At 43.2% G+C, this 8,796-nt stretch overlaps 1 protein-coding gene across 1 annotated transcript in view; it reads right to left on the minus strand.

Moving 5' to 3' along the window:
* The window catches only part of LOC123030076 (extracellular matrix protein 2-like), a 31,453-nt gene extending 22,702 nt beyond the window's left edge, over positions 1-8,751 (minus strand). Inside the window, exons 1-2 of the mRNA XM_044443668.1 lie at positions 8,619-8,751; positions 960-1,105 (exon numbers count right to left, since the gene is read on the minus strand). The gene's annotated coding sequence lies outside the window, so the exon portion shown is untranslated. The remainder of the gene's footprint in view (positions 1-959; positions 1,106-8,618) is intronic.
* Positions 8,752-8,796: the final 45 nt, after the last annotated feature.

The raw sequence follows: 8,796 nt of genomic DNA on the forward strand, positions 1-8,796 counted from the left end.
GAATTGCCTTTCAGCAGACATTTAAGTTTGTTAGCTTATACTACCTATCCATCTCAATGCATATTAATAAAGAAGTAAGTTCTATTAAGTTTACTGGGGTTTACTCATAAGGGTACATAGGATTGTTGCTCATTTATTCTGAGCCAGGCATGTGATTTTAGTACCAATCCTTATTATTAAATTTACCATTCATAGCGGTTAACCAGGTATCTTCCTAACCAAAAGTTTATTAAGAATTTGACAATTCAATAATATAATCCCAGTTGTGGACTCACATGGTTGTGTGCCTTTCTTTTTCGCAGCAAAACAAAGCCACAAAAGCTTCAGTGGCCTCTGCATACTTGGGGTATGTCAAGGAGTCTCAGGTATATAGTACTCAAGTTTGCAAATCAAAATAAAATTACACTGAAAAGAGAAATGTGCAAACCTGCAGGAAGGAACCCTCTGCAGTTACAGAAGGTTGACAGCTACGTGAGGGCAGGGGTGGGTCTCAAGAAGCCAGAGGTCAGGCAGAGTGTGTGAACTGAATAGTCAAGTTCATGGTTTGGGAGAGTTTGCCATGAAGAATGTTTGTGTACCAACCAAATGAAAAAGAAAGAAGAAAGGAAAATGGAGAACATAGGAAGAGATCAGTCAGTTCAAGCCTTTGATTGCTTATAGCCAGCTTCCCCAAATGCCAGTGTTCAATTGCAATTCCCAGAATCACTAATGAAGAGGAAGTTGTAGTCCTACACATCTGGAGGACTGTAGGTTGGAGAATATATAACCATGAAATAATTAGGTTTGGGGGAAAATGTACGGTATTACTTCCACACTCCTGAAAATGGCTTTCCACCCTGGAAGACAGGAATAGCAATAGAAAGTTCCTATTCCAGGCTTGCTGAAGCCATAAACAGCAGTACTTCTCTCAGAAAGGGGGAGGCAGGGAATATGCAGCAACATTTTGTTGCAGGACCCACTTTCAATAGGACTCTGTCCACTGGTATGACCGTCTGTACCGGTTTCTGCGCGTGTTTTTTGAAGTGCAACCCTGCTGGCTGAGCACAAGGCTACCCAGTCAAGAACTCTTGGTCCTTGGAGGAGTCTTAGATGTAGTGATGTAACTCTGGAAGGAAGAAAATGGAGAAGCTGATGAGTAATACACACAAGTGTATTATTATTATTATTATTATTATTATTATTATTATTATTATTATTATTACTACTACTACTACTACTACTACTACTACTACTACTACTACTATTATTCCAGAAGGCTTCTGTGCCAGTTCCCTCCTTGTTCCGGTTTTTCATTCAACCTGGCCCCTTTCATTTGATAGAGACATACTTTCCTTCCCTTCAGCTCAGGCGGCTGGTTCCCATTACAAAGAAAGGATGCTTTAATATTTTTGTTGTTTTGTAGTTTTATCCAAATAAATTCAAGGCACAAGGAGCCACGTTAGGCTCAGCATGGGTCATTCTGGACTTCTTGGCTTGGCCCGCTTCCCATATTGGCTTGGGAACTAAGGCTATAGAAGAAGAATGGAATTTCTCCATCAAGCACGGAACAGACCAAGCCACTAACAAGCAAGCGCAGCCTAAAGTAAAGAAAGGCAGAGAGCACAGGGCACAGGTGACGAGAAGGATGGATGGATGTGGATCTCTCTCCCCTGATCTTGCTGTCTTCCAAAACAACATTATTTCTTTTTTAACTCAGGAGTCACCCTATAGCCAAAACTCTCATGTAATGTGCACAGACCTATAATAATAAAAGGATGCCTGTCTGTCCCATAGCTCCAAGACAGTGAAATCTAGTCATCTGAAAACTGGCGTGCTTATTAAAGAGGCCCCAGAGGTGCTAAACCTCTAGGTTGTTCTTCTTGGCTTTGAAAATACATTAATAAATTATAATTAATTGACAGATGTTCATGCAGTTGAAGCCTGCAGGAGCATCTTCAGCCCCTAAAGGCACACTTCCCTAATCAGCACATAACTTTGCACCCCAAACTTTTTGAAGCCAAGGGAATTTCAAGGGAGGGAGAATGCCGCATGTTTGTTCTCAGGGAAATGTTGTGGGCAAACCCCTCTCTTAAGAGGCTACAGGAGGGACCTGGCAGAAGAGCCAGTGAGCTTGGCTTCTCTCAGACAGGGCAGGTATAATATGGCTACCTCTCAGGGTTATGTGATTTTATTTTTATATGCATTTATTTATCACATTTGCACGCTCTCCCATAGCCAGAGGCCCTCTGAGCAGCTAGGCTCTGATGTCTTTCATTTATCCAACTAAGGGCTGTTCCAACTCATGCAAAAACTGGTCTGTCTGCAAGTGCAAAATCAAGGCTGCCCTCCAGTGCTTAGGAGCATAAGCAGAAACCCTTTCTGGAGGGTTCTCCCAGTTCTGATCCTTATGTAGACCCACCCTTCCGCCTTTCGCTACACCTACATAGTACCACTCCTGTATGATTAGCAACCCGTATGTGCAGCTGCAGGGTGGGATAAAGCAGAAGGCGAAAAAGTAGAAACACTGACTGCCCATCTCACTGCAATAACTTGCTTCACACTGTACCCACTATGGGGCTGGAGATGGACAATCATATATTGTGGGGAGCCGAAGCCAAGCGAAGATGCAGAGGGAGCTATTACCTTGATGGTCTGAGTGCACCAGCACCTGGCTAATGGTCATGGCAGGGAGGGGCAGCTCATCCACCCACTTGGATCAGGTGGTCTGTGGTGCCAATAGGGCAGACGTGCGCAACCCTTTTGCCCCGATGGGCCACACACAGTTTCTTGGGCCAGAGCTAGCATCCTCTTCCTGCACATGTTCCTCCCCATCACAAATGCATGACTGCCGAACAGCTGCCAGTTTTCAGTCCTGAACCCACTGGACCTGCCACACATTTGAACGCATGTAATAATACTGTCCTTTTTTCTAGGGAGGATTATACCAATCATCAAGTGACTTCACAGCAGGCTTCCACAACCTGTTGCCCTCCAAATGAGTTAGACTGCAACTTTCATGATTCCCAGCCAGCAGGGCCATTTGTCTGGCAAAGGCACAGAGCCTTTTTGATGGTGGGTCCTAGCTAATGCATTTTACTTGAAGGTTGCAAGGGCCTCGCAGTTATGGTGCTCAGGAAATTAGCGAAGGCTGATTTATTTCAGAGAGCATATGCAATGTAATTCCTACCCACTTCAGAATACACTGTGACTTTGGGTGGGAAATTTTGTGATTGCTGTCCTTTTAATATTCTTGTACTTTTCTCAATGTTACTGAGTGCCTGTTTTGTAAACTTCCCTGAAGGATTTGATAACATGCTGTATGGAGGGTATGAGTAATAAATTAAAAATATTAAGCAGCCTTATATAGATTTATATCACCTTGAACCCTTTGAGATTTCTGAGTCAACATGCGTAACGCTTAAGAACTGTAACATTGAGCCTGTTTAGATTCTGTTGAAAGGAATGCATATAGGGCCAATTCACCCTTCTACTTCAGCCCACGACAGCCATGGCTTTTAGCCTGTAATGATGTGGGAACAGCAGAAGAATCACGGACATTCACAGCTTAACCAGGAAGTATTTATTGTTGCAAAATGTCTGGAAAAATCAAGGGGTGGTGGGTGTGGGGATTTAAGCTGGTGCAATACAGCAGCAAGAAAACGTGTCTCAGCTTTACTTGTAGGTCCAGATCTTTCTATGTCCTTGAAAAGATGGCTCCACAGCGACTACAATGGCTGTGTGAAAGTACTGCATATTTACTGAATCGAAGTCCCGCAAAATTGTTGTAAAATTGAACACAGTAGGAGTGACATGAGGAATTTTGCCAGAATGTATTACTGCTGTTGGAAAACTTAGTAAAACTCAACACAGCTAACTCATGCAGTTTTAGCCCATGGTAGTGTGTTTGTGTTGCCTTAGGATGAATTTGGCCTTGGAGTACAATCACAAATCCTCCTAAATGTGATATCCTGACACTCCAGCTAGTATGATATCTTTGTGCTTAGTGGCACAACCTGCTAAACAACTCTGCAAACGTTCACTGCAAATCAAATCTGTTCCTGCACAGAACAGTTGTGACAATTTATCTTAACTTCCAGTTAAATGTGATTAAAAATGGGATTTTAAAAAGAAAGGATGCTTCCTGTCAAGATAATAAGATGGTCAGTTAATTCATAGGAAATAGATAACGGAAGGCAGAAGGAATGAAATACTGGTCAACCAGCCCTCTCTTGTGACAAAAACCAGAATGAGCAGGTCCACTGGGGGTGATCACTAGAGGTACAAGATGGTAAAATAATAGGATTGAATGTGGTTATGACACCAAAAGACAAAGAACCTTCAGGATAGGCAAACAATAGCATCTGCAAGGGATACACAGGGAACAAGAGTTGCAGCATGGATTCCTGATCAGATCAGGAATCCCATCTTAAGTCTAAAGCTGCTCTTACAGTGTCAGGCTTTTAGCAGCCATATTAAGGCAGAACTTTCCCTCATTCTGTCCTGACTCTTGCCTGCTGTGACACAAGGCATATCATTAATCCCAAGGCCACTGGGGCTCACTTTTCTCTGTTGTTCCAAACCCCTGGAAAGTATCCTGTTCTTTAACAAGACAATCGCAGTACATTATTATGTGTGCTCTGAAATGCCCAAAGGAAGACATTTGTTATGACTGTGCATGGTGGATCAAAAAATAGCAGCCAAGTAAGAAAATGTAGAAAACTGTGAAACATGCAGTTAAGATAGGGCTTGGTGCTACCAGCAAGAGATGCATTGTTTTGTGGAGGGGGAGTTAATGAGGGAAACGGGGAGAGATGCATAATTTGAGCCAGGCCTTGTGAGGCTTAAACACAGAACTTATTAGTGCAAACCTCAACAATACAAGGTAGGAAATAGCAATACTTTAAAAATGAGTAGTATAACCTGCTTATCTTTTCATATCAAGGGCACAGGAGCAGAGATTGGTAAACACTGGGCAACCCTGCACCAAAATGTCTTTTTCTTGGGATTCCTTGCCTGAGTTTTTCAGTCCCTTCCCCCTCTGCCACAGAGGTGATTTTGCCCACTTCTCTGGCCACCTTCAGCTCACTTGTTCCAAGCTGAACTCTTATTGCTGGACAGTCTGGTGCACCTCACCATAGGTGAGGTGAAGGAGGTCTTTCACAGAAACAGTTAACTTGTTGCTGAGCCCAGCTGCTCTGAACTGAGGGTAGAGGTTTGTGTAAAGGCTGCCAGGAAGTTTTATTTTCTGTAGGGATCCTTTTCTTTCAGGATCCTTGCTGTCTCACTCATTCTGAGTGGCACTGCTACCCCTTTCCCATTCCCCATTAGTATTCTTTGCCATTCCTTAGTTATCCAGACACTTTTGAGTCACAGGTGACCCTGCCAAGCCGTCTGTCTAGACTGAGAGTCATTCCCAAGCTATTCAGCTTTTCATTTCCTCTTTACTGCAATTGGGGAAAACTCTCCCACCCTTCCAACTAGGCCAGCTCTGTCTATTCTATTTTCACTTCTCCTCCAGCACAGGCTGGCTTGGGCCTACATTTTACAGGTTGCTCAGCAACACAACCTTGGCCTGGAATATGCAAGATGAAGGTGGTCAAATTAGTCAGCAAAGTTGCCTAGAGAGCCTAGGTGAACTGGTAGATGGACAGGCAAGGATTTTCTTATACCTGCCCCCATACATTTAGGTGTAAGGTTGTCAAATGTTTACCAGCAGTATCTCCTGTGCTTTTGACAGGAACCTGGCCTGCAAAAATAAGCAGGTAAGAATTTTCACAGCATGGGGATAAGCACTATCTCCTGCTAATCACTGTTATGACCCATTCTGCACTTAACATTCAGTTCCTGCATTAAACAACCCAAGAATTGGTACAAGTGGGTGAAATGCTGCCTGTGGAAGCAACCCTGGCTCATTTCATAATGCCTGAACCAAGGAACAACCCACCTTTACAGGTTCACACACCACAAAATAACCTAGAAATAGGATGTTCCTGGGTTGTTAAGTGAAAAAAAAAGAAAGTGAGCAAATTAATAGGAACCATGGGTGGTTTTGATTGTGTGAACTAGATGGTCACTGTGATAAATGCCACCTGGTGATTTCTGCAGGTAAAACTTCTGTTAAAGCCATGGGGATGGGTCAGGTTGTTTTGTTCCCCTGACTGGTTGACAGCCCAATGCAAAGGAGGAATGGAACCTAAAAAAATTAGGGAGAGTGGACCTGCTGCCCCTTCCTGCACCATTAATATTTTCTGTTGTGCAGTTGAAAGCTTATTTTTACTATTGACTGTGCTGCCACTGTATTTTAATATTTGGATATAATATTGACAGTAATGTGTTGTTCACTGCATAGAGTCCAAAGTGATGGATGAATTTTGCTTCTGTTCCAAAAACTCACAAGGCAAGACAACAGCCTTAGGCATATACTTGCCTGATTGTGGAATTTCTGCTGCATTTGTGTGTAGTTTACATTGTTTTAAATGAATTGTAAGATTCCTTCAGAGTGTTTGCCCTGAAATGTGGAGTAGAAATTCCAGTGACTACAATATGCAAGCCAAGACTTTGGCCAATGCAAGTCTTATATTCAGACTACAAATGACTTGAAATAAGGGCTGCTCTAAGCCTAAGGAATGAGAACACCCCCAACAGCTATTTTGCAGAAGTTAGTGTTGTTAATATATTATACTGCATTTATAACTTGCCTTTATTTCCCTTACAAGGAATGAAATTAATTTAGAGAAATGTCTGCACATCCATTTCCTTTAAGATCTTTGCAGAATGACATCTGGCAAGGGCAGACTTTAATTCTATTTTCATTACTGCAACAAAGTTATGTGGGAAGCTGCCCCTATGGAACTTCCATCTCCCTGAGATCACGTTTCCTCAGTGGATGAGGAAGCACAGGCAAGTACAGCCCACCCCATCCCAAGGCTTTGTGCAAAAGCAGCCCCTGTCAAATTTGGATGATAGAACCAATGACTTTGTAGGACATACCTGGCTGGCTGGCATCAGGTAGACAGACGCCAGCTAGTCATGTCCTAAGCAGAAAACAATAACAAAGAACCACCAGTGGCTGGAGAATGAGCAATCTCCTGCCCAAAAGCCTCCACCTCAGCCTTAAGGTAGGCCAGTTTCTCAGGTGTGTACAGAGATCACATGGATTCAAATGTGCCAATCAGGAATCCTGGTGGGAATTTCAACCCAATAAGCAACTGTCCTTGCTATCAAGTCATACAGGGGCCATATATAAAAGGGGGCTCTGCCAAGCTCCCAGAGTCAATTGCCATTTTGTTGTGATCAAACTTATTCTCGAGAATAAAGATACCTTTTCAGTCTCTCAGCCTTGTCATGCTTAATTGGGCTAAGCACGCCAAGGTCTGAACTTCTTGTGTCCAACAACTTTTTAGGAATGGGGTACAAAGGCTGAATCAAGCTGGCCCTCCTCCTTTCTCAAATAGATGAACAACACTACTTCTGATGGTCCCTTCCTTTCATTCTCAAAATGTATTTATTTGTTAGATTCATATTCCCACCTTTTTCTTGTTTTAAGGAGCTCAAATGCTTACATCAATCTCCTCCTGCTCTCAACCACACAGGAACAACCCTGAGGTAGGCTGGGCTGAGAGTCTGTGACTGGCCCAAAGCCACCATAGTGAGCTTCTATGGCTGAGGGGAGACTAGAACCCAGAATGCCTGAGTCCCAGACACACACTCCTAACCACTACACCACACTGGCTCTCACTTGCCCACAGCAGACTTCTCTGCACAAGGCATTGCTTGGGCATTCAATGACCATCCACTAATAGAGGTTTGCAGGTCATTTACATGATACTGTCATCCTCCCAGAGCAACTTCTGTGACGGCAACTTTTTAGAGTGAGAATAATGCTGTATTTTCTTTGTTGATATCATTATTCCTCACAGTAGTCTTTAGTCTAAATTCTACTCAACACCAGAACACCAGCTTTTGTTGTGTAATGGAATGCAAAAAGCAGGGAAAACCCTCCAGAAACATAATCTTGTGCAAAAGGCTGTTCTTCCTCCAACAAAGAAAACAGAAAAAACGGCCCATGTAAAGTGTTGGAAAGAATGACTCAGGAAAGAAGGCCTCAGCTATTACATTGCAAATGCATAACAAACCAGAATTCAAGTCCATTGCAATTCCACTATACTGCAGCTACACCACAGTGCTACTTTCTGATTGCATAATAGAAAGGCCAAGAAAGACAAACTGTAAGAAAAATTCCACAAGAACACACTCTTCTTCCTGCAGATAATAGGGGAGACCTCTCATTACAGCAGCAAGTTAAACGCTTCATGTAGAGAGGACTACCAGCGCACCGCTTTAGGCTTTGCAGAGGCATTTAAAAATTGCTCCTTGAGGCTTCTTCTATTTTCTGTTCTGGAGTAAAGCATGCACCCTTTACTCCTAGCTTTTTCTGGGCTTTCTTGCCCTTCCTATACGTTCCATTACAAACCACCAGGTGGCGTTGAGATATAGCGCAATTGCGGATTTATATGGGCTTGTTTTAGTGAGCTAGCTAAAACAATTATGTTCTCAGAAAAGATAGTGCAAAAGTGGCTGCAAAACGGGAAAGGAGGAGGAGGAGGAGGAGAACATCGTGTAATGCCCCCACACAATACCTTGAATAAAGACTCACGAGCGCACAATAACTGCCAGATGTAGCTCTACCTATCACATTCCTCTTTGCTGTTGTTGTTAGTTGCGAAGTAGCGTCCGACACATCGCAACCCCATGGACAACATTCCTCCAGGCCTTCCTGTCCTCCACTATCCCCCGGAGTCCACTCAAGCTCACACC

The sequence above is a fragment of the Varanus komodoensis genome, unplaced genomic scaffold, assembly GCF_004798865.1.
Source record: "Varanus komodoensis strain SLA01 unplaced genomic scaffold, ASM479886v1 scaffold42, whole genome shotgun sequence".
NCBI classification, from domain to species: domain Eukaryota; kingdom Metazoa; phylum Chordata; class Lepidosauria; order Squamata; family Varanidae; genus Varanus; species Varanus komodoensis.